General features: G+C 45.4%; 1 protein-coding gene across 10 annotated transcripts in view; it reads right to left on the bottom strand.

Annotated features, from left to right (window-relative positions):
* The window catches only part of MICAL3 (microtubule associated monooxygenase, calponin and LIM domain containing 3), a 136,898-nt gene extending 112,347 nt beyond the window's left edge, over positions 1–24,551 (bottom strand). For all 10 annotated transcript variants that reach the window (XM_044281342.1, XM_044281345.1, XM_044281343.1 and 7 more), the window contains exon 1: positions 24,408–24,551. The gene's annotated coding sequence lies outside the window, so the exon portion shown is untranslated. The remainder of the gene's footprint in view (positions 1–24,407) is intronic.
* Between the last annotated feature and the right edge of the window lie 2,794 nt (positions 24,552–27,345).

Raw genomic sequence — 27,345 nt, 5'->3', positions numbered from 1 at the left:
TGGGTTTTGGAGGGGCCTGGCTTCTAGCCTCCTGCCCCAGGATTATGGGCCCTCTCATCAGCCAGGCCTTTTTTGTTCACAAAGGACTTGGACTAACTTGAACCCCTGGTCTAATTCGTGCCATTTTGGGAAGGTAAATGTCTATGTGTATTGAAAAGGGTGGGACATTGTATACGTTGAGTAATGAGGTCTGTTCCATTGTCTCTCTCTGTGTATTGGCGATGTCCTTTGTCCTGAGAGATAATTGAATTACTTCTCGGTTGTCTCCAGGACAGAGGATATTGTGTATTCGCCTGCCTGCGATGATAGAATTACCTTACACTGGGTTGATGCAATCACGGGCAGAGGGGAGGATTTTGTGTGGGAGTGTCTGAGTGTATTGTACGTGGTTATTGGCTGTTTTTACAAAACCCTGTGGGTGGTAACCTTGTTGGAAGATGTGTATAAAATGCGTGTGTGTTAAAATAAAGAGGCTGCTTTTATACCTTCATGAAGTTTTGGCTCATGTTTGGGGAATGGGATAACTACACTCTTGGGGATTGCTATATCACAATACTCCCCTGAGTATTAGCTCTTGTAAGAGCTTGTTCATGGTTCCTGCTCTATGGATGTAGGAGAGGTTCACCCACTGGAAGCTGAAGCCCGGTCTAGGGTCCAGCGTGGGTGGAGGACGGTGAGACCCCAACCAAGCTGCGGCGGTTCGTGGGGTCTGCAGTGCGTACGGTGTCAAGTGGAGTGCTTGGAGTCCTCGGAAAGCACTAGGAGCATCTATCGACAGAGGTACCCGGTCGGGGTGCCTAGGAGATCCATTACACCATCTATTACTGCTGACAACCAGCCTGTATATCCTGTCTGAGAGGTTGTCACAGCCCTGCCCCCTGTTACTGACATCACTGAATATAATAGTAATATAATTACACTGTGATCAGACATGAGATCCACACACCTTATACTACAGTTACAGCTATTCCATCTATTACTGCTGACAACCAGCCTCTATATCATGTCTGAGAGGTTGTCACAGCCCCGCCCCCTGTTACTGACATCACTGAATATAATAGTAATATAGTTACACTGTGATCAGACATGAGATCCACACACCTTATACTACAGTAACAGCTATTCCATTACTGCTGACAACCAGCCTCTATATCATGTCTGAGAGGTTGTCACAGCCCCGCCCCCTGTTACTGACATCACTGAATATAATAGTAATATAATTACATTGTGATCAGACATGAGATCCACACCTTATACTACAGTAACAGCTATTCCATCTATTACTGCTGACAACCAGCCTCTATATCATGTCTGAGAGGTTGTCACAGCCCCGCCCCCTGTTACTGACATCACTGAATATAATAATATATTTATGTCCAAACACCTTACCCTACTATGCGATACTGATATAAAACTCAGACCTTTGATATTATATGTAAAAACATTTTTTATTGTAGTACAGCTCAAGATGCAGATTACAACTCACGTCACATCAGTATCAGCCACAAATAAACTCAGCGCAAACAAGAATTCATCTAACACTATCCAAAAATCCCTGGATAATATCCAGATTAAGCAAGAATTGTTAAAAAATAAAAAAGGATAGTGAAGAGCAGTTTTACAGGCGCCACAACTGCAGTGCAGAACAGCTATGAACTCAACGTTCAATCAGATGTCCTCTTAAAGGGCATGTACACCGAAAATCATAATTTACTGGGAAACACTTACCGTTACTACATGACTGAGCAGACCCATCAGGGATCTGAGCGCGCTAGATGACAAGAGCAGGGGGCTTCATAGCCACCAAAGGCACATCTGAGAAAGGAGTTTCACCCAAGACGTGTGAAATGTGACAGGTATGCAACACCCTGTACACAGGAAGAAGCCGAGGTGACATTTATGAGTCTTCAGCAAACACGCTTATCACATGAAGACATTTACAGATCTCCTCAAACATCATCGGCAAAGCAATAAAAACCACACAATAATAAAGAATGTGGTCTGTGTGAGAAGAATCTCCATAAAAGGGACTGTCACAGTGCAGAGGTGTTCATGAACCAGAAAGCTCAGGATGATCAGAGCTAATGGCAATTAGAGGGAGTGCTGCCTAGCATGGAATTATGGGGGCACAGGGATATCTGCAGCCTTGTAACACAGGACGAGCAGCTCAAATAAAGCCTCAGGCCGCTGACTAGTAAATTCCTGAGCCTGACCCCCCCCTCCCTCTTACATGTGTTTTCACAGTATAACATGGCCACTATCCTGACAGCGTGGAAACATATCCAGGGTGCTAAAATGTCAGAACTAGAGTGGTAACTGACACAATGGTGGAGAAACAGCAGACAGGGAGCAGTGGGGACTTAACGCCATATAATACCAACGTACATGGCATTCAGGGTCACTAGTAAGGTGGGTGACAAGGCAGTAGAGGGGGAGAAAAATGCTCATTACAGATTAGGCCCTGTTCATTTTTCTACTCCTAAAACGGAACAGAACCATGGAGATAAATAGAGATGTGAACATGAGGAAAGTGGCGTTTCCGTCAAATGACGGAACGTAATGGCGCCCAAAAGGACAGTAGACTATAACAAGGAAAGTTGTATGGCAATATATGTGCGACTCTACACCCCGGCCATGAGAATTACGAGTAGTAATCCACAGTAATTATAACCTGCTCAGTCATATAATCAAATTAACTACATCTATAAAGACTGCTCCACAACGGTCATGAGGACAGGATCACTTGAGAGGCTTAGATACATCACTGGATGGTATCACCGATGATTGGCATAGATACAGCAACTCAGTAGTATCACATACAATAGCTCAGGAGAGAGTATCGCACATGATAGATTCACACAAGACAGGATTAGATACACACCTCAGCAGTCAGTATCACACATGATAAAATCAGCTACAGCAACTCAGCAGACAGTATCACACACAATAGGCTTAGGGCTCTTTCACACCTGCGTTCTTTTCTTCCGGCATAGAGTTCCGTCGTCGGGGCTCTATGCCAGAAGAATCCTGATCAGTTTTATCCTAATGCATTCTGAATGGAGTGAAATCCGTTCAGGATGCATCAGGATGTCTTCAGTTTCGGACCGGAACGTTTTTTGGCCGGAGAAAATACCGCAGCATGCTGCGCTTTTTGCTCCGGCCAAAAATCCTGAAGACTTGCCGCAAGGCCGGATCCGGAATAAATGCCCATTGAAAGGCATTGATCCGGATCTGGCCTTAAGCTAAACATCGTTTCGGCGCATTGCCGGATCCGTCGTTTAGCTTTTTCTCAATGGTTACCATGGCTGCCGGGACGCTAAAGTCCTGGCAGCCATGGTAAAGTGTAGTGGGGAGCAGTATACTTACCGTCCGTGCGGCTCCCGGGGCGCTCCAGAGTGACGTCAGGGCGCCCCAAGCGCATGGATCACGTGATCGCATGGGGCGCTCTGACGTCACTCTGGAGCGCCCCGGGAGCCGCACGGACTGTAAGTATGCTGCTCCCCCGCTCCCCACTACTACTATGGCAACCAGGACTTTAATATCGTCCTGGCTGCCATAGTAACACTGAACGCATTTTGAAGACGGATCAGTCTTCAAATTCTTTCAGTACACTTGCGTTTTTCCAGATCCGGCGTGTAATTCCGGCAAGTGGAGTACACGCCGGATCCGGACAACGCAAGTGTGAAAGAGGCCTTAGGGTACTGTCACACTTGCGTTTTTCTTTTCCGGCATAGAGTTCCGTCACATGCATTCTAAATGGACAGTAATCCGTTCGGGATGCATCAGTATGTCTTCAGTTCAGTCGTTTTGACTGATCAGGCAAGAGATAAAACCGCAGCATGATACGGTTTTATCTCCGGCGGAAAAAAAAATGAAGACTTGCCTGAATGCAATAGGAATGTATCAGTGCCGGATCCGGCATTCAAAATAACAAGCGGAGAGACGGATCCGTTCTTGCAATGCGTTTGTGAGACGGATCCGCATCCAGATCAGTCTCTCAAATGCTTTCAGTCACATCAAAATCCGCGGATCTGGCGGGCACTTCCGACAACAGAACTGCCCTCCGGATCACACTGCCGCAAGTGTGAAAGTAGCCTTAGATACTAGGTAGATGGTATCAAACATGACATGCTTAGATACAGCAGGTCATGAAAAAGTATCACACAGGATAGATAGATACCGTGGCTAAGTAGTAGACTATAGTACACATGAAAACCTTAGGGCTCATGCACACAAACGTATTTTCTTTCCATGTCCATTCCAATTTTTTGCAGACTGTATGCCGAACTATTCATTTCAATGGGTCTGAAAAAAAAAAAAAAAGCTAAGTTACTCCGTGTGCATTCCGTTTCCGTATGTCCATTCCGCAAAAGAATAGATCATGTCCTATTATTGTCCGCATTAGGGACAAAGATAGTACTGTTCTATTAGGGGCCAACTGTTCTGTTCCGCAAAATATAGAATGCACGCAAAATATATACGGTCGTCAGGCCTTAGATCTAGGATAGGCTTAGATACAGCAGTCTACTTCCCACCATGTCAAAGGCCACGTGTTTCTACCATTAGGGGCCCCTAAATCCTGTGTACATCTGGTGACAGCAGTAAATATGTCAGCTTGCATACATATCACAGGAAATTACTACAGAGCTGGGGCTCATGTCACATTTTCTACATTTTTTTGAAGCCTCAGTCCAGAAACATATTGCAAACTCAACACCCTGGACATTCGCAGAGGAGGCGAGAGGGCGAGGACACTGTAGTGCAATCCAGACCAGGAGAACATTCCACGGCTGGGATGGGAGAATATGCCAAACTACAGGGGGGAATTACAAATGGTCCGACAGCGAGAAGACGATTCCATCATGCTGATCCTACATATGATGAAAGGGTGACAGGGCGACTCTCCAGTCTGGAGGCTCAGTTATTAGACACTGATATATTACAGCCAATTGGCAACTGAAAGGGTTAAGGGTCCATTCACACATCCGCATCCGTTCCGCAATTTTGCGGAACAGGTGCGGACCTATTCATTTTCAATGTAGCCGGAATATGCTGTCCGCATCCGCATTTGCGGATCGGCACTTCAGGATCTACAAAAAAATAAAACATGTCCTATTCTATGCAGACCGCACAATGCCGGTGTTTTACGGATCCGCAAAACACATACGGACGTGTGAATGGACCCTAATGCTCAACTGACATGATTAGTGTGGCCTCCATCCTGTTTAAACAATGGGAACCGACTGTCGCCAAATTTGGGCCGATGCATGTCACCTCCCTGGCAGAAGCACAAGAAAGGTACGTTACTTGAACGAGCCGACAATACGCAGTAGGGCACACTTATAATATACAGCAGCGTAGAGTACAGACCCCCCCCCCCCCCCCCCCATCTCCCTTCAATATAAGATGGACACCTTGTCTCTGTTAACTCACAAAGAGCGGCAACAGCTGCAGGAATAGATAGCATTGCGGCCACTATCCAATGGCGCAAAGAATTGTGGTGGGGGGGGGGGGGTCCAGTGCGGTAATCAGCACCCTGCAAGGAGGCTGCAGATCTGCATAAATCCAGCACCATGACACAGCACCACAGAAATAAAGCTACATATGGACCACCCGAGACCAGTGCACGCCTAAGGAGATGCTCCCAGCAGCGGCCACAAGACATTCCAGATCCCAGTGCAAAAAAATTCTTACATATGTAACAACGCAAAAATCAGCGTGGCGTAGATAGACCACATCTCATAGCACCAGGCCATTCAGATATATAGTGGGCCTACCATGTGCGATTCTGTCTGCTGAGCCAGTGTATCTAATCCTATCAGGTGGGATAGAATCTGCTGAGCTATGTATTCAAGCTACATCCGGTGGTATATTGTCTGCTGAGCTGGTGTATCTAAGCCCATCATAAGGTATACTGTCTGCTGTGCAGCTGTATCTGCGCCTTTCGTGCGGGATTCCGTTTGCCTAATTGATGTATCTAAGGCTACTTTCACACCTGCGTTCGGTGCGGATCCGTCTTGGATCTGCACCGATAATGCAAACGATTGTATCCGTTCACAACGGATCCGTTTGCATTATTCTTTAAAAAAAAAAGTCTAAGTCAAAACGGATCCGTCTGGACTTACATTGAAAGTCAATGGGGGACGGATCAGTTTTCAATTGCACCATATCGTGTCAGTGAAAACGGATCCGTCCCCATTGACTTACATTGTAAGTCGGGACGGATCCGTTTGCCTCTGTATCGTCAGGCGGACATCAAAACGCTGGAAGCTGCGTTTTGGTGTCTGCCTCCAGAGCGGAATACAGGCGCAACGGAGCCAAACTGATGCATTCTGAACGGATCCTTATCCATTCAGAATGCATTGGGGCTGAACTGATCCGTTATGGGCCGCTTGAGAGAGCCCTGAAACTGATCTCACAAGCGGACCCAGAAACGGCAGTGTGAAAGTACCCTAAGACTACAGTGAATAAGGGATCATTCACACATCCGTGTATTTTGCGGATCTGCCAACACGGACATCAGCGATGTGCATTCCGCATTTTGTGGACTGCACATCACCGACACTTAATAGAAAATGCCTAATCTTGTCCGCAATTGCGAACAAGAATAGGACTTTTTTTTTTTTTTTTACGGGAACGGAATTGCAGACCCGGAAGTGCAGATCCGCAATTCCGGATCCGAGCAGCACATCGTGCGGCCCCATAGAAACGAATGGGTCCGCAATTCCGTTCCGCAAAATGAGGAACAGAATTGCAGACGTGTGAATGGACCCTTATCCTGTCTGCTGAGCCACAGTATCTAAGGCCTGTATTACACCAACAGATTATTTGACCAATATCTGTCCAATCAGATCTATGGAGGAGATTTATCAAAAGTGGTTCAGCAGAAACTGCCTTAGTTGCCTATAGCAACCAGATTCCACCTTTCATTTTTCAGAGCTCCTTTGGAAAATGAAAGGTGGAATCTGATTGGTTGCTATGGGCAACTAAACCAGTTTTCCTTTACACCAGTTTGATAAATCTCCCCCAGTGACTCAGAAAACACTGACACATGGTAGGCTTAGCTGCACCAGCTCAGCAGACAATATGGTGAATGAAAGGCTTAGATACAACAGCTAGGCAGACCGCATCACATATGATAGGCTTAGGCCTGTATTACACCAACAGATTACCTTAATCTGACGCATTTTCTAACTAAATTATTGGTCAGATGGCCGTTTACACATAGATCTTTTGTTATACACACCACCTATTGGTCTGATTGAACAGAAATTGGTCAGACAATGTTGGCATTAGCCCTTACACCAGTTTTGATAACTAACCCAGTGTATCTAAGCCCATCATGTGGGATACTGTCTGCTGAGACAGCGTATCTAAGCCTGTCAAGAGTGATACAGTCTGCTCATCTGTGTATCTAGGTGGTGTGTGAAATGCACATCTAGGTTGCAGTTACTTGGTGCCGATATCTCAGAGGCCTTGACATTATCTTAGAGCTGCAGCCACGTAGGACTCTTCCTTGGTGCCATGTGGCAGTCTCGCGCCCGCCTGTGACAAATGACAAGTTTCACATATGGGGGAGGGGTGCAACATAGCTCTGTGTAACCACCATCAGACACTCAAGGGCTCCTCTCCTATACAAACAAGCATGGACATTGTAAAAACGAGGTTGAGCCCTCGTGCCGGGACTGAAGGAACGTAGAGAACATCCACCCTGTAACAAGAGAAGACTACTTCTCATAATCAGCGCCTGGAGATGCAGTCTCTCCAGAAATCAATACAATATTCTATAAAAAAAAAATAAAAAAAAACGTAATTCTATCTTTTTCCGGGAAAGTTGGGTGGAAAGCACCCCTCTCTAGTTATGTAATGAAGGCAATGATACATCAGCTATATAGCCGATAAGGCAGGTTTGTCGTGGCTCTTGGAAAGCTGGGTAACTTGCCTTTTGGAAGCCGCCGTATTGTTGGCACCTCAAAAAAAAAAAAAAAAAAAAAAAAAAAAAGTCTTATTTTTAGTGAAGATTGGGCTGAAGCTGAAATCAACAATTATAAAGACATTTTCCCCAGCACACAACATGTTACAACGAGCAGGAGAAATCTCCAGCGATAACAGGAGAACAGAGCGGTAACTATCACACCTTGACAGGCCATGACAGCCCCCAACCGGCGGCAACTGTGTCAGTGACGTCAAGAATATGACGAGACAGGAAAGCTATGCAGTTGGCGCTGCACAGAAGCCGTAGGGAAGCCGATACCACATCTCGGTTTTCTACATAAAACTGGTGGCTCCGCCTCAATTATTCACACCGGGCACCGCACCAGTCAGTCTCATGTTCCCATCATTCATTCACGCAACCTGATCTTTCACACACAGTCCGCCCCCTCAATCATTCACACCCCTGGTCATTTATATACAGCCCCATTATTTATTAAAGGGGTTGTCCCACTAAAGCAATGAATGGGGGATCTAAGGACCCATGTGAGGTACTGGACTGTCTTTAGCTTTGTTAGAAAGAGGTTGTCTTGGACCATATGTCCGATTTAAATTTTTTACATTAATCGTGTGATAATATCATTCATACACCATCATCTTTCCCCTATAGCCCCCCAAACATGCATCTTTTTCAAGCCCTTGGCCTTTTAGACATCACCCCATGATTCAGTCACATACCCCCTATTCCCATCCACCATGCATTCAGACCCCTGGTCAATTAGAGATTATTCATACGCCACCATTTTTTATTTTTATTTATTACACATAGCCCCCCCATCATTAATTCACATATCGTTTGACACATCCATAAGCCCTGGGTCATCTATATATATATATATATATATATATATATATATATATATATATATATATATATATATATATATATATATATATATATATATATATATATATATATATATATATATATAGCATCGTTCATTCATTCGTTGCCCATCATTAATTCATATCAACTGGTCATTCACACCCAGATGGCCTTTAAAGAGGACCTTTCATGGGTCTAGACAATATGAAATAAGTAGCAGGTTATGTAGGGCATAGAGCAGGGATCTAAGAGCCCTTACTGTTTTTTCTGGGCACCCCTCCGTTCGCCCGCTGTGCCCTGTTGAATTCTTCCACCTGGTATGCTAATGAATAGCATCAGTACAGGGAGGAGGAGACTGCCCCGTTTCTCAATGGGCGTCTCCTTCTCCCTGGCTGTGACGCTCTTCTTTGTGATTGGACAGCACTACAGCCAGGGAGCAGGAGACGCCCATTGAGAAACGGGGCAGTCTCCTCCTCCCTGTTCCGATGCTCTTAATTAGCATACTAGGTGGGAGAATTCAACAGGGGCACAGCGGGCGACTAGAGCGGCGCCCAGAAAAATAGTAAGTGTTCTTAGATCCCTGCTCTATGCCCTACATAACCTGCTACTTATTTCATAATGTCTGGACCCATGAAAGGCCCTCTTTACGACAGTTGCCAGCTCTCCCTGAACTTCCGCATATTTCCTTACAGTCCTGAATTAGCAGTGACTGCCCCTTATTTTCAGAGACAGTCCCTGCAAATGTCGGCTGCTGGGGTCAAAAATGTACAGGGTTATCTAGGCTCCACCGTAAATGGGCGGTCCAGCACTTTTTGTTTTGTTTTTAGGCACTCTCGGAGCAGGGTCTACCTAGTCTCTAATTTACCAACTGCAGGGGACCTCCTAGAGTTGGGGGAAGAGTTCACAAATCTGGGTACTGAGAAAGCCTCCCGGAGAAATGATATAAGGGGCAGAACAGCGGAAGTAAAAGGAGTGGGGGTTTATGGTAAAAGGGGCTTAAAGTGGGCAAGGTCTGCTGTAAAAGTGGTGGTGGGTTGTAAAGGGGCTTGTCTTCAGCCTAAAAATAATTAACTGGTAAACTCCATCCGCCCCTACCAGGTCACTGGTCTGGAAAGTTGTCAAGTATTCTTTAAAGAGCATCTGTCACCATGACCAACCCAATTAAAACAGGCATAGTACCTGGCAGGTTGATCATCATGACTAATACGAGCCCTTTATATCTGCAATCAGCATTGCAGAGGAATTCTTACTTTTAGTTACGAAAATTAGATGATCAGAGCACCAAGGGGTTGGCATAATCCCTTAGAGCACCACTTCACCCTCACCTATCCCCTTCCCAGTGGGACTAACAGGGCCACCCTTCCTCACTGCTCTGATGCCTGGCCCAGAAATTTCCCGCATTACCATTGGCACATGTGCAAAGAAGATCTTAGCGCATGGACGACCACTCATAATTGATATAATATCTATACATAATGCTGGTACTTACTATGACTTCTGTTAATGTCGCATTACATCTGAAGGCCCTGTAGAGCGCCCCATTGTTCATATCGCGCCAGTTGTGGCAGATAGAGACACACTGAACACAATCATTTCATTAGACTATCGGCATCTAGAGTTTGGATTTGCACAACTTTACCGTCATTAAATCTCAGCAGGATACAAGCAGCATAAATATAGGAACAGAGGAGACGAGTTAATCCTGAATCACAAGAGGAGCAGCGTATTCTGGGAAAGCAATTAGGAATCTGTCTACTAAGTGCAACGGCTAATTGGTTCAGTGTCAGCAGCGGCAATGCCGTCAGCTCCCAAGGTCCCAGACATTACACGATCTAATCATCTGCTGATGTACAGGATAGTCTCCATGACTCAACATAAAGCCATTATCTTCACATACAAACAATTGTCACTGTAAAGGCAACCTGAACTCCTGGAAGGCGGTAATATCAGGCGGTTGTCTGTAATGGTATACGCGCGTGCCAAGTCATGTGATCATTAAAGGGGTTTTCCGGGAGTTTACTGATGGCGTATCAGGATAGGTTATCAATATCTGATCGTGGGGGGGTTCCTTCCAGGAACCCCGCTAATCAGCTGCACTGGCGAGAGCCGTAGCCTCTTTCTAGGCCACTGACACCACGTTCAGTCCCATAGAAGTGAATAGGCCTGAGCTGCAATACCAAGCACAGCCGCTATACAGTGGATTGCACTGTGCTTGGTACGATGCGAGGAGACCAACATAGAAATATAGAATGTGTCGGCAGATAAGAACCATTTGGCCCATCTAGTCTGCCCAGTATACTGAATACTATGAATAGCCCCTGGCCCTATCTTATATGAAGGATAGCCTTATGCCTATCCCATGCATGCTTAAACTCCTTCACTGTATTTGCAGCTGCCACTTCTGCAGGAAGGCTATTCCATGCATCCACTACTCTCTCAGTAAAGTAATACTTCCTGATATTACTTTTAAACCTTTACCCCTCTAATTTAAAACTATGTCCTAGCAGTTTAAATATTCTCTCTTTTTACCTTGTTGATTCCCTTTATGTATTTAAATGTTTCTATCATATCCCCTCTGTCTCGTCTTTCTTCCAAGCTATACATGTTAAGGTCCTTTAATCTTTCCTGGTAAGTTTTATCCTGCAATCCATGTACTAGTTTAGTAGCTCTTCTCTGAACTCTCTCCAAAGTATCAATATCCTTCTGGAGATATGGTCTCCAGTACTGAGCACAATACTCCAAATGAGGTCTCACTAATGCTCTGTACAGCGGCATGAGCACCTCCCTCTTTCTACTGGTAATGCCTCTCCCTATACACCCAAGCATTCTGCTAGCATTTCCTGCTGCTCTGTGACATTGTCTGCCTACCTTTAAGTCTTCTGAAATAATGACCCCTAAATCCCTTTCCTCAGATACTGAGGTTAGGACTGTATCACTGATTTAATATTCTGCTCTTGGGTTTTTACGCCCCAGGTGCTTATCAACATTAAATTTTAGTTGCCAGATGTTTAACCATTCCTCTAGTTTTCCCAAATCCTTTTCCATTTGGTGTATCCCTCCAGGAACATCAACCCTGTTACAAATATTTGTGTCATCAGCAAAAAGACACACCTTACCAGCGAGGCCTTCTGCAATTTCGCTGATAAAGATATTAAAGGGCTTCTGTCACCCCCCCAACTTTCAGTTTTTGACTTCTATTTGTTAATGCAAGCAGATTCCGTATATGCCCCTCTTACCTCAGGTAGTGCAGTAATTACAGTAAAAAACACACTTTTACTATATGTAAATTTCTTCACTACCAGCAAGTTGGGTGGACTTGCCGGTAGCCGCCGCATACTCTGTTTGAAAAAACGCCCCCTCCTCCACTTGATTGACAGGGCCAGAGAGCGCTCTCCTCCTCTCGCTGGCCCTGCCTGCAGCCTCAAATCCCGCGCCTGCGCCGTACCGGCCGTCATTCGGCACAGGAGCTCTGAGAGAATTTTATTGCACTAAAGGTCTTGTTAAAAAAAAAAAAAAAAAAAAAAAAAAAAAAAGAGAGAAGAGGGACACGGATGAAATACCAGTTATTCATCTTTTTTTTTTTTTTTGACGGACCCATTGACTTGAATGGGTCCATTTTCCACTGACAAGAATAGGACACGTTATATTTTTTGGATGGACTGGAATCACGGACGCGGAGAAAAACGGAGGACTATCAGTTTTTTTTCACAGCTCCATAGAAATGAATGGGACCTCCGCTATACTGTGACAAATGACGGAACGGACGCACACAACGGTCGTGTGCATGAGGCCCAATTCTACATAAATAAAAAACGAATCTTTATTTCATGATGGAATAACCTTTGGATGGTAATATATTTTCCTCAAAAAGCATTTTATATAAAAAAAAAAAAAAAAAAAAAACTGATTTTTTACTTTATTTATAAAAAACAAACAAAAAACAAACAAAAAAAAAAAACACATTGCTTTTTATCCACCCGGCATGGGGATATACCTTATCAGTTCTTTTGCGGTATTGAGTCCTTTTGACGGAACTCAGTGCCGGAAAAGAAAAACGCTAGTGTGAAAGTACCCTTAGTATACAATATTACAGAACTCCTTTAATCCAGAAACCAAGACTCTGGAAACAAGGCTCAGGATGAGCATCCAAATTCTCAGAATCCTTTGCCTGATGCAATTTTAATAATTCAGAAAGTCTGATAATCCAGCACGTGCATGCTTCTCGGTGTTACTAAGGGTTTTGCAGCAATGAAGATGTTAATAGCACGGCAGGGAAGGTGTGATGTAATAATTAATCTCAGGCTGTCATCACCTCGGCAGCTATAGCGACGCTGTGTCTATCTGACACAGATTACCTGCTACTGAATCACATAGTCAAGAGCCAGGGATTATGGGCGAGAATGGGCTCAGGGTTGGAAGATTAGGATCATAAAACCAATGGATTCCATGTAGGACACTGGAGGCAAGGACAGCGCAACTCACACCTGCAATACTGACCTTTGGGTACGGTAACAGAACACAGCAAGCAATTTCTACAGATCCCTCCAATGACTTGTACAACCACAATTTAGATATTGGCAAATCAAGTGTTAAATCCGGACTATGTAATATTCCAGCAGAAAAGTGAAGTCACTGTGTACATACATTACCTATCCTGTACTGATCCTGAGTTACACCCTGTATTATACTCCAGAGCTGTACTCACTATTCTGCTGGTGCAGACACAGTGTACATATATTACTTATCCTGTACTGATCCTGAGTTACATCCTGTATTATACTCCAGAACTGCACTCACTATTCTGCTGGAGGAGTCACTGTGTACATACATTACTTATCCTGTACTGATCCTGAGTTACACCCTGTATTATACTCCAGAGCTGTACTCCCTATTCTGCTGGAGGAGTCACTGTGTACATACATTACTTATCCTGTACTGATCCTGAGTTACACCCTGTATTATACTCCAGAGCTGTACTCCCTATTCTGCTGGTGCAGACACAGTGTACATATATTACTTATCCTGTACTGATCCTGAGTTACCGTACATCCTTTTTTATCCTCCAGAGTTGCATTCAACATTATAAAGCCACTATGTACATATATTACTTGTTCTGTACTGATCCTCCAGAGCTGCACTAAATTCACTTTGTTGTTACTGGAAACAGTCAGCAAGAATGGGGGGGGGGGGGGGGCAGAGACCCTATCCAGACTTTTAAAAAAAAAACAGCTCCTCCAAAATTGTAGAAGACATTTAGTTTCTCCCACCTAAAATGGCTGTCCAGTATGTGATGAAAATTCAACACTTCACAAAACTAGGCAGATTTGGCATCAACGACTACAGGACAGTTGGGCGACAACCCTCGCAGAGCTACAAATACCATACTGGTTGTCAGTTTTCCCGTTGATGCATCCAAGAAACAGTTATGAGGTCACTGCAAATGACGACGATCGCCGCTATGCAATAAAATCATCTACTCAAATGAAGGATGGAGCATGGCCACAGAAAGGGTTAACAAACCAGCCAAGGGCTGTGAATGGGGTGAGCACAGAATTCCAGGGTGGGACGTTCCACACCATGAACGGCGGTCACTGTGACACTGGGGTGTGAACATAAGGCAACTCTGTCCAAAAAGGATCAGTGCACTGCAATGACTGCAGTACCCCCATCTGCCTGCTCTGATGGGGGAGCTGTGAGCTGATGCACTGACACATTGCTCGTTCTCAATACACATACCCAGACAGAAGGGACCTTCAGGAACCCTGCATCACTGAGTGACAACCCCTGCTGAAACTAATGACGTCCATATTGGTTGTCACCAGGGTCCCGAGTGGTAAATGTTTCTAGTTATGCAGTAATATGCTTCCACACTAAAAGGCAGGTGTCACATTCAGGAGTCTGGGCAGCTATACTGGCCGTCACCCAGCTTTCCCAGTAATGGTTGTACTTTCACATGGTTCGGAGCCCTCACACCCATTTCCTGCACCTGAATATTCATCATCACGGAAGCAGCAATTATCTCCGCAGAGACGTCTCGTGATCCTCCTTCCATTTAAGTCATTTTTAGCCCATCGTCACTCGGTGCGTGTCGCTGCCTGACTATAATAAACAGAGCGGAGGAGGGACAGAGCCATTATCTGTCTCCTCAACAACACGGAGAACGCTGCCAAACCCACAATCCTCTGCAGGGACCGCGCAATGGATGCTGCACATCTGAGAATACGCACTGTCGGCAAGCTTCGTCACCAGGACAGACATCACAAAGGTTAACGGTTACTGAAACGTGGCAGCAAAACCATAAACCTGGTGCAGAAATCTTATATACCGTGACAAAGGCCAAAGGCCATTCCATCTATACAGCATTGTCCTCAAGTCAAAACCAATAGGACGAAGGAAACCGTAAGACAGGTGATCTGATGCAAAAACGGTAACACGAAGGGCTTGGTTCTATTTTTCTTTTGAGTGGATATACAGGTCCTTCTAAAAAAAATTAGCATATTGTGATAAAGTTCATTATTTTCTGTAATGTACTGATAAACATTAGACTTTCATATATTTTAGATTCATTACACACCAACTGAAGTAGTTCAAGCCTTTTATTGTTTTAATATCGATGATTTTGGCATACAGCTCATGAAAACCCAAAATTTCCTATCTAAAAAAATTAGCATATTTCATCCGACCAATAAAAGAAAAGTGTTTTTAATACAAAAAAAGTCAACCTTCAAATAATTATGTTCAGTTCTGCACTCAATACTTGGTCGGGAATCCTTTTGCAGAAATGACTGCTTCAATGCCGCGTGGCATGGAGGCAATCAGCCTGTGGCACTGCTGAGGTGTTATGGAGGCCCAGGATGCTTCGATTGCGGCCTTAAGCTCATCCAGAGTGTTGGGTCTTGCGTCTCTCAACTTTCTCTTCCCAATATCCCACAGATTCTCTATGGGGTTCAGGTCAGGAGAGTTGGCAGGCCAATAGAGCACAGTGATACCATGGTCAGTAAACCATTTACCAGTGGGTTTGGCACTGTGAGCAGGTGCCAGGTCGTGCTGAAAAATGAAATCTTCATCTCCATAAAGCTTTTCAGCAGATGGAAGCATGAAGTGCTCCAAAATCTCCTGATAGCTAGCTGCATTGACCCTGCCCTTGATAAAACACAGTGGACCAACACCAGCAGCTGACATGGTACCCCAGACCATCACTGACTGTGGGTACTTGACACTGGACTTCAGGCATTTTGGCATTTCCCTCTCCCCAGTCTTCCTCCAGACTCTGGCACCTTGATTTCCGAATGACATGCAAAATTTGCTTTCATCCGAAAAAAGTACTTTGGACCACTGAGCAACAGTCCAGTGCTGCTTCTCTGTAGCCCAGGTCAGGTGCTTCTGCCGCTGTTTCTGGGGAATGCGGCACCTGTAGCCCATTTTCTGCACACGTCTGTACACGGTGGCTCTGGATGTTTCTACTCCAGACTCAGTCCACTGCTTCCGCAGGTCCCCCAAGGTCTGGAATCGGTCCTTCTCCACAATCTTCCTCAGGGTCCGGTCACCTCTTCTCGTTGTGCAGCGTTTTCTGCCACACTTTTTCCTTCCCACAGACTTCCCACTGAGGTGCCTTGATACAGCACTCTGGGAACAGCCTATTCGTTCAGAAATTTCTTTCTGTGTCTTACCCTCTTGCTTGAGGGTGTCAATGATGGCCTTCTGGACAGCAGTCAGGTCGGCAGTCTTACCCATGATTGCGGTTTTGAGTAATGAACCAGGCTGGGAGTTTTTAAAAGCCTCAGGAATCTTTTGCAGGTGTTTAGAGTTAATTAGTTGATTCAGATGATTAGGTTAATAGCTTGTTTAGAGAACCTTAGGAATTTTGGGTTTTCATGAGCTGTATGCCCAAATCATCAATATTAAAACAATAAAAGGCTTGAACTACTTCAGTTGTGTGTAATGAATCTAAAATATATGAAAGTCTAATGTTTATCAGTACATTACAGAAAATAATGAACTTTATCACAATATGCTAATTTTTTGAGAAGGACATAGATAGATAGATAGCCGTATGGTTGTAGTTGTTCATCAAATAAAAGCTCCTTTACCATTACATGGGGTGGGGGGAGACCTGAGGCCATGTTTCATACAGGTGAGACGCAAAGCATTTTATGGGAGTGCTATCCCAGCGCCACTCATTCCTATAGAAGCCACAACATGTCGACGCACTTATAAGCTGCCATTCCGCGGCCTACGATATGAAGGTGACCGACCTGATTAGAAATAGGCGGAGATTTGCTGTACCATTCAAATATCCATCAGGATTAGCAGGACGACAAAAAAGGAAAACTGAAATCCTTTAAGTCACGGAGATTACGTTTTTGGAAGACTCAGAGAAATGTGGTTTTTCTATTTATTCAGTGATTAAGGAGGTTTTAATCATCAATTTCCATTCCCTGATGTGTGTAGACAGAGCAGGAGCAGGAGTGTGGATACAAAAAGGCAGAGGCTCAGAAGACTGATATCTGGGATGATATTACCCCCCTGCGACTTTTACCTTCTTGATTCGTCACTCTGTGCTCGTCAGCAATGTCTGGCAGGGCTGATGATTGCCGCTCCATAGTAATCGCTGCAGAGAGCTGAGAAACGTTACAGCTCAGAGTGGAATACTAAATAATTATATATATATATATATATATATATATATATATATATATATATATATATATATATATATATATATATATATATATATATAGTGGCCGAAGAGCGCACAAAAATCTGAGGGAGCACTGGGGGGGGGGGGGGGGGGGGGGAGAACCAAAATTGTCCTCCCACAATTCCATGCAGCTCAGCACTGCTCTATTTGGCAGGAAACTTCATTCTGAGGCTCCTGGTTCACTAATAAAATTCAAATACTACAGAGAAGACTGGCACCGCGGATCGAAAACAGGTTAATGGACCATTCAGACTCTGTGGAAAGCTGGGTGACAAAATTTACAGGCACTACAACAACAACAACTAACGTCATAACCCCAAACAAAACGGCAGCAAAATGTAGAGCGCCAACGTAATTCACTCTGTAGATAAAGCGGCATCTCAATACGGACAGAATGGTACAAGACAGGAAAAGAGTTGCATTTAGCGGAATCAATTATTTATGGAATCTTTTCATTCTTGCAGTCATTTAATCAGATTCCGTGTGAATTAATGAGCACAGCCAGCAGCGAGGATGAGACTAGAAAAGGAGGAGGGGGGAGGGGGACGACACTGACGCACTTCTCCAAGCCCTAAAAATTAGACTACTTTTCCAACAATTCCCTTAACGCAAGAGCATCTAACCCATTTAATAATATTTTATTGTAATAATGTGCCACTAGGCGGCGCCATACTATTGCTTCCTCTATGTTTTCAATGAGAAATGTAAAAAGGAGAAGAGTTAAATTCAAGACGTCACTTTTGGTCCTGACAAGCAGTAGGTGTTCTCAGGTTGACGGTGCCACTTTTGAATAGCGAACGTGAATTCACGGCTTTAATCTAGCGAGATAGCAGAAGGCAAACACCCCCCCCCGGCAACTTTGTTCTTAATATCACCTTCAGTCAGATTCTCACATGATCCACAAAACAATGGAATCTGGGTATATGACCTACAACTCTGTTCCTCAAGACACAGGTCATCCATGATTGGAAGAGAAGTATTGTGCACAGCAACTCGAATGTCACAGGATGGCGAATAGTGGGAATGTTCTTAGTCTCGTCATTTTAAGAGTCAGACCAGAAACCCTGACATATGTCGACCCAGTACGGTTCCTTCAATTGTATATGATGATTTTTTTTCTAGTCTCAATCAAATCCTTGATGAACTAGAAAATAGGCCAACCAATAGGATTTAAAAACTGAACTCAAACCCCACCCCTGAGGAAGTGTCATGTGATCTAATCAGTTGAAAGGGTTCACAGAGGGGAAAAGGGTGTATTTGACAAACCATTTTCCAGCCGGCTGACTGCTTCTTTTATAGGTCATATAGAGGTATATTTAGGAGCATTATAAAAAAAAAAAAAAAAAATTATTATAATAATAATAATAATAATAATAATAATAATAATAATAATAAGTCATGCCAAATGGGCGCGTCCTGTGATGCGATATTAATCTAAAACGGGATAGGTAATATCAGTTCATGTCCTAGTTATAAAAGTCATAACGATACGGCAAAGCCAACAAATAGCTCAGGCATCCCACGTCCTGCCAGTAGAGAAACTGCAAAAAGTCCAACGACATCATTTATAACGATAAGAAGAAAAAACAAAACGTAAGAGGCGTCGAGATTTATAGTAAATACCTAATGAGTCATTTAATACTTCACACAGACTCACAGAGAGAATACGAGCATGGCGGGAGATGAAAACCTCATCACTGGTCCGACAGGGAAGGTCATTCAGCTTTCCCGAGTTCCTGAATGGTTAGCCGGTCCAATTATACAGCGGTACATCCTATGAAACTACCTAACTGGGCAGGAGTCTGGGAAAGCTGGAGGTGCTGTAGTGAAGGCCTCATTGTTGTCACCTAGACTCCTGAACAGCAAATCTGCAAACCAGCATTTATCTAAATACACCATAGCCGTTGAGGAATCTAGGAAAGTTGGGCGACAACTGAAGCATGAGATGTAATCGCTTAAAGGGGTCATCCAAACTATAAAACATGCCCCCCAATCCCTGGGCCCCTGATATAGATTATACTTTCCCTGTTCCCTGGCACCTGCGTCGCTCCTGATCCCCGACGGGGGGAGCAACCAATAGTAGGCCGCTAGGGAGGCTCGTCCCATTCATGGCCTGCTATTGGCTGCCCCCGCCCCCTCGCTGGATGTTTTGATCCACGAGATGGGGAGATGCAGCGCTGCCCGTGCGGGGATCAGGTGGTGACCGGGCAGGTTTTATAGTGTGGATAACCTCTTTAATGGTTGTCACCCAGCTTTCCCAGACTTCTGAACAGAAAAGTCTATCTAGTTATACAGTGTAACAATCTCTGATTATTGGTAGGTGCAACAGTGGGCGTACATGGGATTACCCAGCTTTCCCAGGTACAGATATCACAAATTATCTCACTATATCTGTACCTGAGAAAGATGGGTGACAACTTATATGACCAAAATTATGACTTCTGCATGGGTTGCCACCTTGCTTTCCCAGGCTCCTAAAAAGGTTAAGGCCTCATGCACATGACCGTTCCGTTTTTTGTGGTCCGCAAACCGCAGATCCGCCAAAAAACGGAAGCTGCAAGTGTGCCTTCCGCGATTTGCGGAACAGGCGGCCCATTGTAGAAATGCCTACTCTTGTCCGCAAAACGGAGTGCTGTCCACATCTTTTGCAGCCCCATTGAAGTAAATGGGGCCGCACCAGAGCCGCAAAAACTGCGGCTCGGATGCGTACCCGAAAAACGGTCGTGTGCATGAGGCCTAATTCTGTAACAAGGCAATTACAGAATAGTAAATGGCCATCAGGAGTCAGAAAAGACAGAGCGACAACTCCAGCAGTCACTCTATCCTCTGGGGTGTGGGTGAGTGATGAGCCCTGAGCACCACCCTACCCCATAGCGGGGTCAGGGATATAAGGTTACTGGGTGTCACAGATCCTCCATACACATTACACACCCGTGCAGTAGTGACCCAGATCTGGGAGCTGCAGGGTGCTGGTGTCACCCTAACCATGTAGGGGGCCGTGACCATTCTTGAGCTGTCTATTCATTGGGTCAGAGAAAGTTTTGGCACAGTGGACTCTTCAAATGATCGGGTGTCACTCATTTTAGATCTCATGGGGCCTGCTCATCACTGTGGCTGGGGAGGGTTTTCGATGCCAGGCATCACAGTAATCTTCCAACCAAGCAGGCCAGGGGAAGGGGGGGTTATTTTTGGACTTCTGCTCCGCAGAAGGACGGTGGCATATGACTAACTTCTTCCAAAAGTTTGGGAGGAGCCATCTAAAAACAACACCAAGAATCCCTACAAATGCAACACTATTGGAAGCAAGTAAAATGAAGTTCCCCTTTAAATACATAGACTGTCAGGGCCTTAAGGAATTGTTCACCGATGGGGACCTTTTCTGCAGACCCCCCCCCCCCCCCCCCCCCAGGATGGGAATCATATTTACCCGATCCTTGTAGCTAGGATCCGGCTCCATAGTTCCCTCTCGGACACTGCAGGTCTCGGGTCTTCCCGTGTCAATATTTAGTTTGATGTGGGTCACGTGGCAGTAGTGGGGACGTGTCACTCATGTGTCATGCGACCCGGTGACACGTCACCACTGCAGCCAGTCATTAGCTGCAGCCACCACATGACCTCTATCAAACCAGATGTTGATGCAGAGAGAGACCCGAGACACCCAAGGGAGAGATAGAGCCAGAAGCCAGCGGCAAGGATCAGACAAGTATGAATCCTAGCCCGGGGGCAGGCCACGCTGCAGAAAAAGGTTCCCAGGGATATAGAACCCCTTTAAAAAAGGGCCATTTCAAAAGCATAAGATGTTTGGCTGATCAGCCAGATTTATGATGTAAATGTGCGTGGAGGTCGATATGCGACAAAGTAGTAGTCATGGGGGACAGGGTCGTTTCTACACTTGTCACTCATCTCATTACAGAACACTACTGGCAGGCTCTTCCCAGCCTGAGATTCCTGATAACAGGGGACTACAGATGGTATTCGCCTGTCCTACAGTCAAAAGAAAATGGCAGATAACATACCGTAGATGATAGCCTGCAGGGTTATACTACATGAAGGAGATGTCAGTGACTGCGCCAGGGGCGGGGCTGTGACAACTGTTTACTTATTTCTAAGGAAAAGCCTGGTGTGTGAGGGACATGAACCGCTGATCAAAATCTATAAAACAGGGATAAAACTACCTCTGACAACTGCATCTGAATGAAGCACAGATATTCTAGCAACAAAGTGTCAGGGCGACACGTCCTATATTACACGCCATGAAAAGGGCAAAGAGAATTACATAAATCCCATATAATCTGCCGTCATCTGTTCACTGCTCTTCAGCCATGTCTGTGTTATGTCAACCTCTGGCAAAGCTGGGTGACAACTGATAAGTCAATATGGCTGCCACGCTGCATTCTTAGGATGGTTGCCTAGCCTTTTCTCCAATAAGCATAGTTGCTATTCTGGACTCAGGAAAGCTGGGTGACACCTGCAGCTGAAACAAGAGCAACTCAGCTTTCCGGGAAAAAGAAAGATCTGCAGAGCTTGATGGATAAGGACAACTCAAGGACAGATTTGGGGGGGTTGTCCTTAGTAATGCGCCTCTTCGGCCTCGGTGCTGCTCTCTGCCGGTACACAGAGGGTCACATGACAGCGCAGAACATCTCATTACGGCCCAAGATTGTTCAACCATAAAACCACAAAAAGCTTTTTAAAGAACAAACAAACAGGAGAAAGCAGAATAAACGGCGGAGGATCGGGGGGGGGGGGAATTTCAGCTCTAGCCTCCGAAAATAAGGAGAGGAAGCAAATAGTACTGAAAACAAATGGAGAGAAAAGCTGAGCGACAACTGAATGTACACGTCCCACCCAGCTTTCCCGTGCTCCTGAATGACAAGGCTGCCTCGAGTCTACACGAACAGGCCTGGAATGACAGAACTAAAAGATGGCTCAATGACAAATGATGAGGGTTGTCCAGGATCAGGAAAACATGGCTTCTGTCTTCCAAAAACAGCACCACCCTCCTCCAAAAGGTTGTGTGTGGTACTGCAGCGCCGCTTGACTCCAATGAAGCCGAGCTGCAATACCAGACATAACCCATGGACAGAGGAGGTGCTATTTTTGGAGGGCAGTAGAAATTTTTCTAAACGTGGACAACCCCTTTAAATACGGGATAAATCACCCTTCTTTCCCAGACACCTGAATGACAACTCTATCCCCTTATCACCACATAACAGCAGGACTACAAGCGCCTGAGGAACCTGTAAGGTCATTAGTATTCGCCGTCTTCACCAGAATTAGAATTTGTAGCCATGTCACAGCATTTTATATGCAGGTCACGTGATAAGACTTAGGGCTCATGCACACAAACTTATTTTCTTTCTGTGTCTGTTCTGTTTTTTTCAGACAGTATGAGGAACCATCATTTCAATGGGTCCGCAAAAAAAAAAAAGGAAGTCAGACAAGGATAGGACTGTTCTATTAGGGGCCAACTGTTCTGTTCTGTAAAATACAGAATGCACACGGACATCCGTATTTTTTGAGGACCGCAAAATACATACGGTTATGTGCAAGCCGTATGAGAGGGCAGCTCTCACTCTACCGAGGTCAACGCTCCGCCAGCTTCTTGCAGTACAATGCCAGCGAATGGGTCACCTATGGGCTGCTGCAACCTACGTGTTGATGCGGCCTCCGGACCTCCCTGAATTCTTGGGCCTCCCCAGGGCGACTTCTGTGAGCGCAGGTGTAAATTCACGGGTTCAATAGGCCTCTGTGTGCTCTTTATCCTGGCATTGTACCACACACAAAGCCAGTTACGGTGTCTTATAATGAGAGAATGACGACCGTTCCCAGAGCAAAGCAGAACTTCGCTGGTAAACAGAGACAGCTCTCCTTCCCTTCCACAGCTGAACTGGTGCCAAGGTACCGGGTGCATGGTGGGGTTAAAAATAGCCCGGTGACAGGAGGAATCTGCCGCCTCAAGGCCAAGTGCCACCCGGGTGCCAGGGCAGGAAGAGCCATGAATCACAGACCCTGGCGGACCATAAGTGCTGCAGCCGTTGGTCCAGGGAAGAGACATGAATAATATATAACAAGCTGCACTTACAAATCACATCGTCCAAGACCACAGACTGCCCATTAGTCAGACTCAAGACGTCTGATGAACCGTCAGCTCTTCAGCTCAGAGACACGGGGGGGGGGGGCCCCTTGCCCTAGCCCTAGCCCTATAATACAGGTGTATCCCACCATGAGTCATGGAAGGAGATTAATGACCCTATGGAGGAGGATGTACCCATGACAGAACACGGCGTCCTCCGCAAACACGGTTACCGGTTCCTCGTTACCAGATTCGGGAGCCACTAATGATGGCACGCAAAAACTCTTCAGGTTCCTGAACGGTTCCTCAGCGGTGAGCTCCGCAGATCACATGACGGCTGTCAAGTCCTACGTGAGCAGGTGTCACAGCCAGAAGCAGTGTATGTGATCGCAAGAGCTGACACTCTACAGCCCTCTAAAATTACACAACCAATCTGGTAGAACCCTAACTGTCAAGGTATGCTGGGAGTTGTTGTCCTACAGCAGAGAGGTGAAGACTGAGCTGACACCCTCCATCCCTCCCAAGGTCACCAGGTAGCAGAGGTGGAGGGAGAGTGCCCACCGTAGACCAGCACGTTCCATCACACACAAGTGTGACACCCAGGGATTAACCCCTGCAGTGCCAGGGCTGAAGCAACGACCTCTGGGACACTGCTAAGAGAAAGTGAGCGGGGCAGGATCAGCAATACTGCTGCCAGGCAACAATCAGAAGGAACGTGGCCGGTCCCTTATGGGAGAGAAGGGGTTAAACATGATGTCACAACCAGAAACTCGTTATCACATGGGCAATGCGGCCACAACGAGGTGTCTTACCTCCGAGCCGCATCCCCGGGAAGTGTCGGCCCCACCCGGCAGTGTGCGCTCACAGAGCTACGGCTGCTCCACGAGTCGAGTTCTCCGGACAATTCCCCGCAGCAACATCGTACCAGCAGCAGAGCCCGCAGAACTAAGCGCTAACCCCGCCCACCGGAGCCAACCACTTAGCGGCGAAGAGGGGACGGACGGCGCCTGAAAAAAATAATAACACACTGCCTGGAGAAACGCATCCTTCTAAATGTAGCGTTTAATTAAATAGCGATCGCGGCGCATTAGTCATTATCCTAAAGTAGCTTAACCAAACAAAAGAAAAACAGACCTCCCCTACAAGTTGCTTAGATGGTACGCTCCACACCGTAAAGCAATAGGTTGAAATGGAGTGTGAAAAATATAATAGAGCTAATAGGGCGGGCACCTGACCGAGGTTGAAAGGACCAATGGGGGAGCAAGAACTATAGCCGGGCTCCGCCCACAGGTGTGCGGTTAGCTGTTGGAAAGAGAAAGGATGCCTTTATTATTATTATTATTATATAAATCCCCCTTATATTATAAGCAGAAGCAGGTCCAATGCTATTACATTTTATATAGGCCTTTTTCACACGACCATAAGACTGTTTCAGTGTTTTGCGGTCCGTTTTTCATGGATCCGTTTTTTCCGTTTCCGTTCCGTTTTTCTGTATGGCATATACAGTATACAGTAATTACATAGAAAGAATTGGGCTGGGCATAACATTTTCAATAGATGGTTCCGCAAAAAGGGAACGGATACGGAAGACATACGGATGCATTTCGGTATGTGTTCCGTTTTTTTTGCGGACCCATTGACTTTAATTGAGCTACGGAACGTGATTTGCGGGCAGTAATAGGACATGTTCTATCTTTCAACGGAATGGAAAAACGGAATGCATACGGAGTACATTCCATTTTTTTTGCGGAACCATTGAAATGAATGTGTACAAATTTGGCACACAGGTACATCAGGTGTCCTGGAAGGTTTGGAACAGGTCTCAGCTCTCTAGGACGTACTGTTCCTGAGATATTTAAATAAATAAAAAATGACCTGCATTAGCCAATAGAAGCCTGCAAGTCTTTCTCTTCAAATCCCAACTGCCATAAACACAGTCACATGTCCCTTATCAGCCAATAGAAGCTCGCAGGCTCTTAAGGTACTTTCACACTTGCGTTTGATTCTGGCAGGCAGTTCCGTTGCCTGAACTGCCTGTCTGATCAGGCAAACTGTATGCAAACGTATGTCATTTTTCTGACTGATCAGTCTGAAAAATGCCTGATCAGTCTGAAAAATGCCTGATCAGTCTGAAAAATGCATTGCAATACCGGATCCGTTTTTCCGGTGTCATCAGGCAAAACGGATCCGGTATTTATTTTTTTCTCATTTTTAAAGGTCTGCGCATGCGCAGACCGGAAGGACGGATCCGGCATTCCGGTATTTGAATGACGGATCCGGCACTAATACATTCCTATGGAAAAAAATGCCAGCATTCAGGCAAGTCTTCAGTTTTTTTCGCCGGAGATAAAACCGTAGCATGCTACGGTTTTCTCTTTTGCCTTATCAGTCAAAATGACTGAACTGAAGACATCCTGATGCATCCTGAACGGATTACTCTCCATTCAGAATGCATGGGGATAATCCTGATCAGTAAAGTTGTCTGTGATTTCCCTAGTAAAGACATCACAGAGAGGCACGGAGCATTATCAGTCATGTTACTGCTCCGTGCCTCTGCAGTCTGCATCGGGTCTTGGCGGATGTCACGCACGGCATCCGCTCGTGTGAAACAACCCTTAGTCTACACATACACACAGTTTTACTCCAGGTTTCCATAACAACCCAGACATTTTTCTTTAGGCTAGGGCTACACGACAACAATAAGTCGGACGACACATAGGGCATAACTACACTGCTACATGCATCTATCTTGGATGGAACTTTTGTGACTGTCGTGTTGCAGTCGCAGCATGTCACATGTCACAGTGCGACACCATAGCCTATCATTATAAAAATTGTGGTGACATTGGTACAATTAAATGTCGCGCGACACGTCGTCATGTAGCCCTAGCCTAAAGGGCCATGGTGCTGTGGAGGTCACTGTTAAGGGGGCAGGCACTGTGGAGGTCACTGTTAAGGGGGCAGGGGCCACTATTAAAAGGGCCGCTGCTGTGGAGGTCACTGTTAAAGGGGTGGGCACTGTGAAGGTCTCGGTTAAAGGGGCGGGCACTGTGGAGGTCATTGTTAAAGGGGTGTTCACTGTGGAGGTCAGGGGCAGGCCGCTGTGGAGGTCACTGATAAAGGGGCGGGCACTGTGGAGTTTACTGTTAAAGGGGCGGGGTACTGTAGAGGCCACTGTTATGGGGGATACTGTCGATATCTTTTAAAGACACACACAAACATTAAATTAAATAGATGAAACACGTGCAAAGCCGGGTCCTTCTGCTGGTTATTTATAATTAAGGATGACCATTGTGTGTTACAGTCTTACTAATCAGTGTGACAGAAGCTAGCTGTACATATGTAAATATATACCAGGCAGGGGAGGACATACCATATATGCAAACTGTACAACTGCACAGGGGGCCTGTAGGTAATGCCCAGGTTATACCAGCATGGTCCATATCACTGTACTCAAGAGGATGTATAACTTACACCAGCTGTACATATATAATTACATACAGGAGATGCCCAGGTTATACCAGCATGGTCCATATCACTATATACAAGAAGATATATAACTTATACCAGCTGTACAGATATAATTATATACAGAAGATGCCCAGGTTATACCAGCATGGTCCATATCACTATATACAAGAAGATGTATCACTTATACCAGCTATACATATATAATTATATACAGAAGATGCCCATGTTATACCAGCATGGTCCATATCACTGTATACAAGAAGATATATAACTTATACC

This window comes from Bufo gargarizans, chromosome 2 (assembly GCF_014858855.1).
Source record: "Bufo gargarizans isolate SCDJY-AF-19 chromosome 2, ASM1485885v1, whole genome shotgun sequence".
In the NCBI taxonomy this organism is placed as follows: domain Eukaryota; kingdom Metazoa; phylum Chordata; class Amphibia; order Anura; family Bufonidae; genus Bufo; species Bufo gargarizans.
The sequence above is the reverse complement of the archived record's forward strand: the minus strand, read 5'-3'. Positions and strand labels throughout refer to the sequence as shown.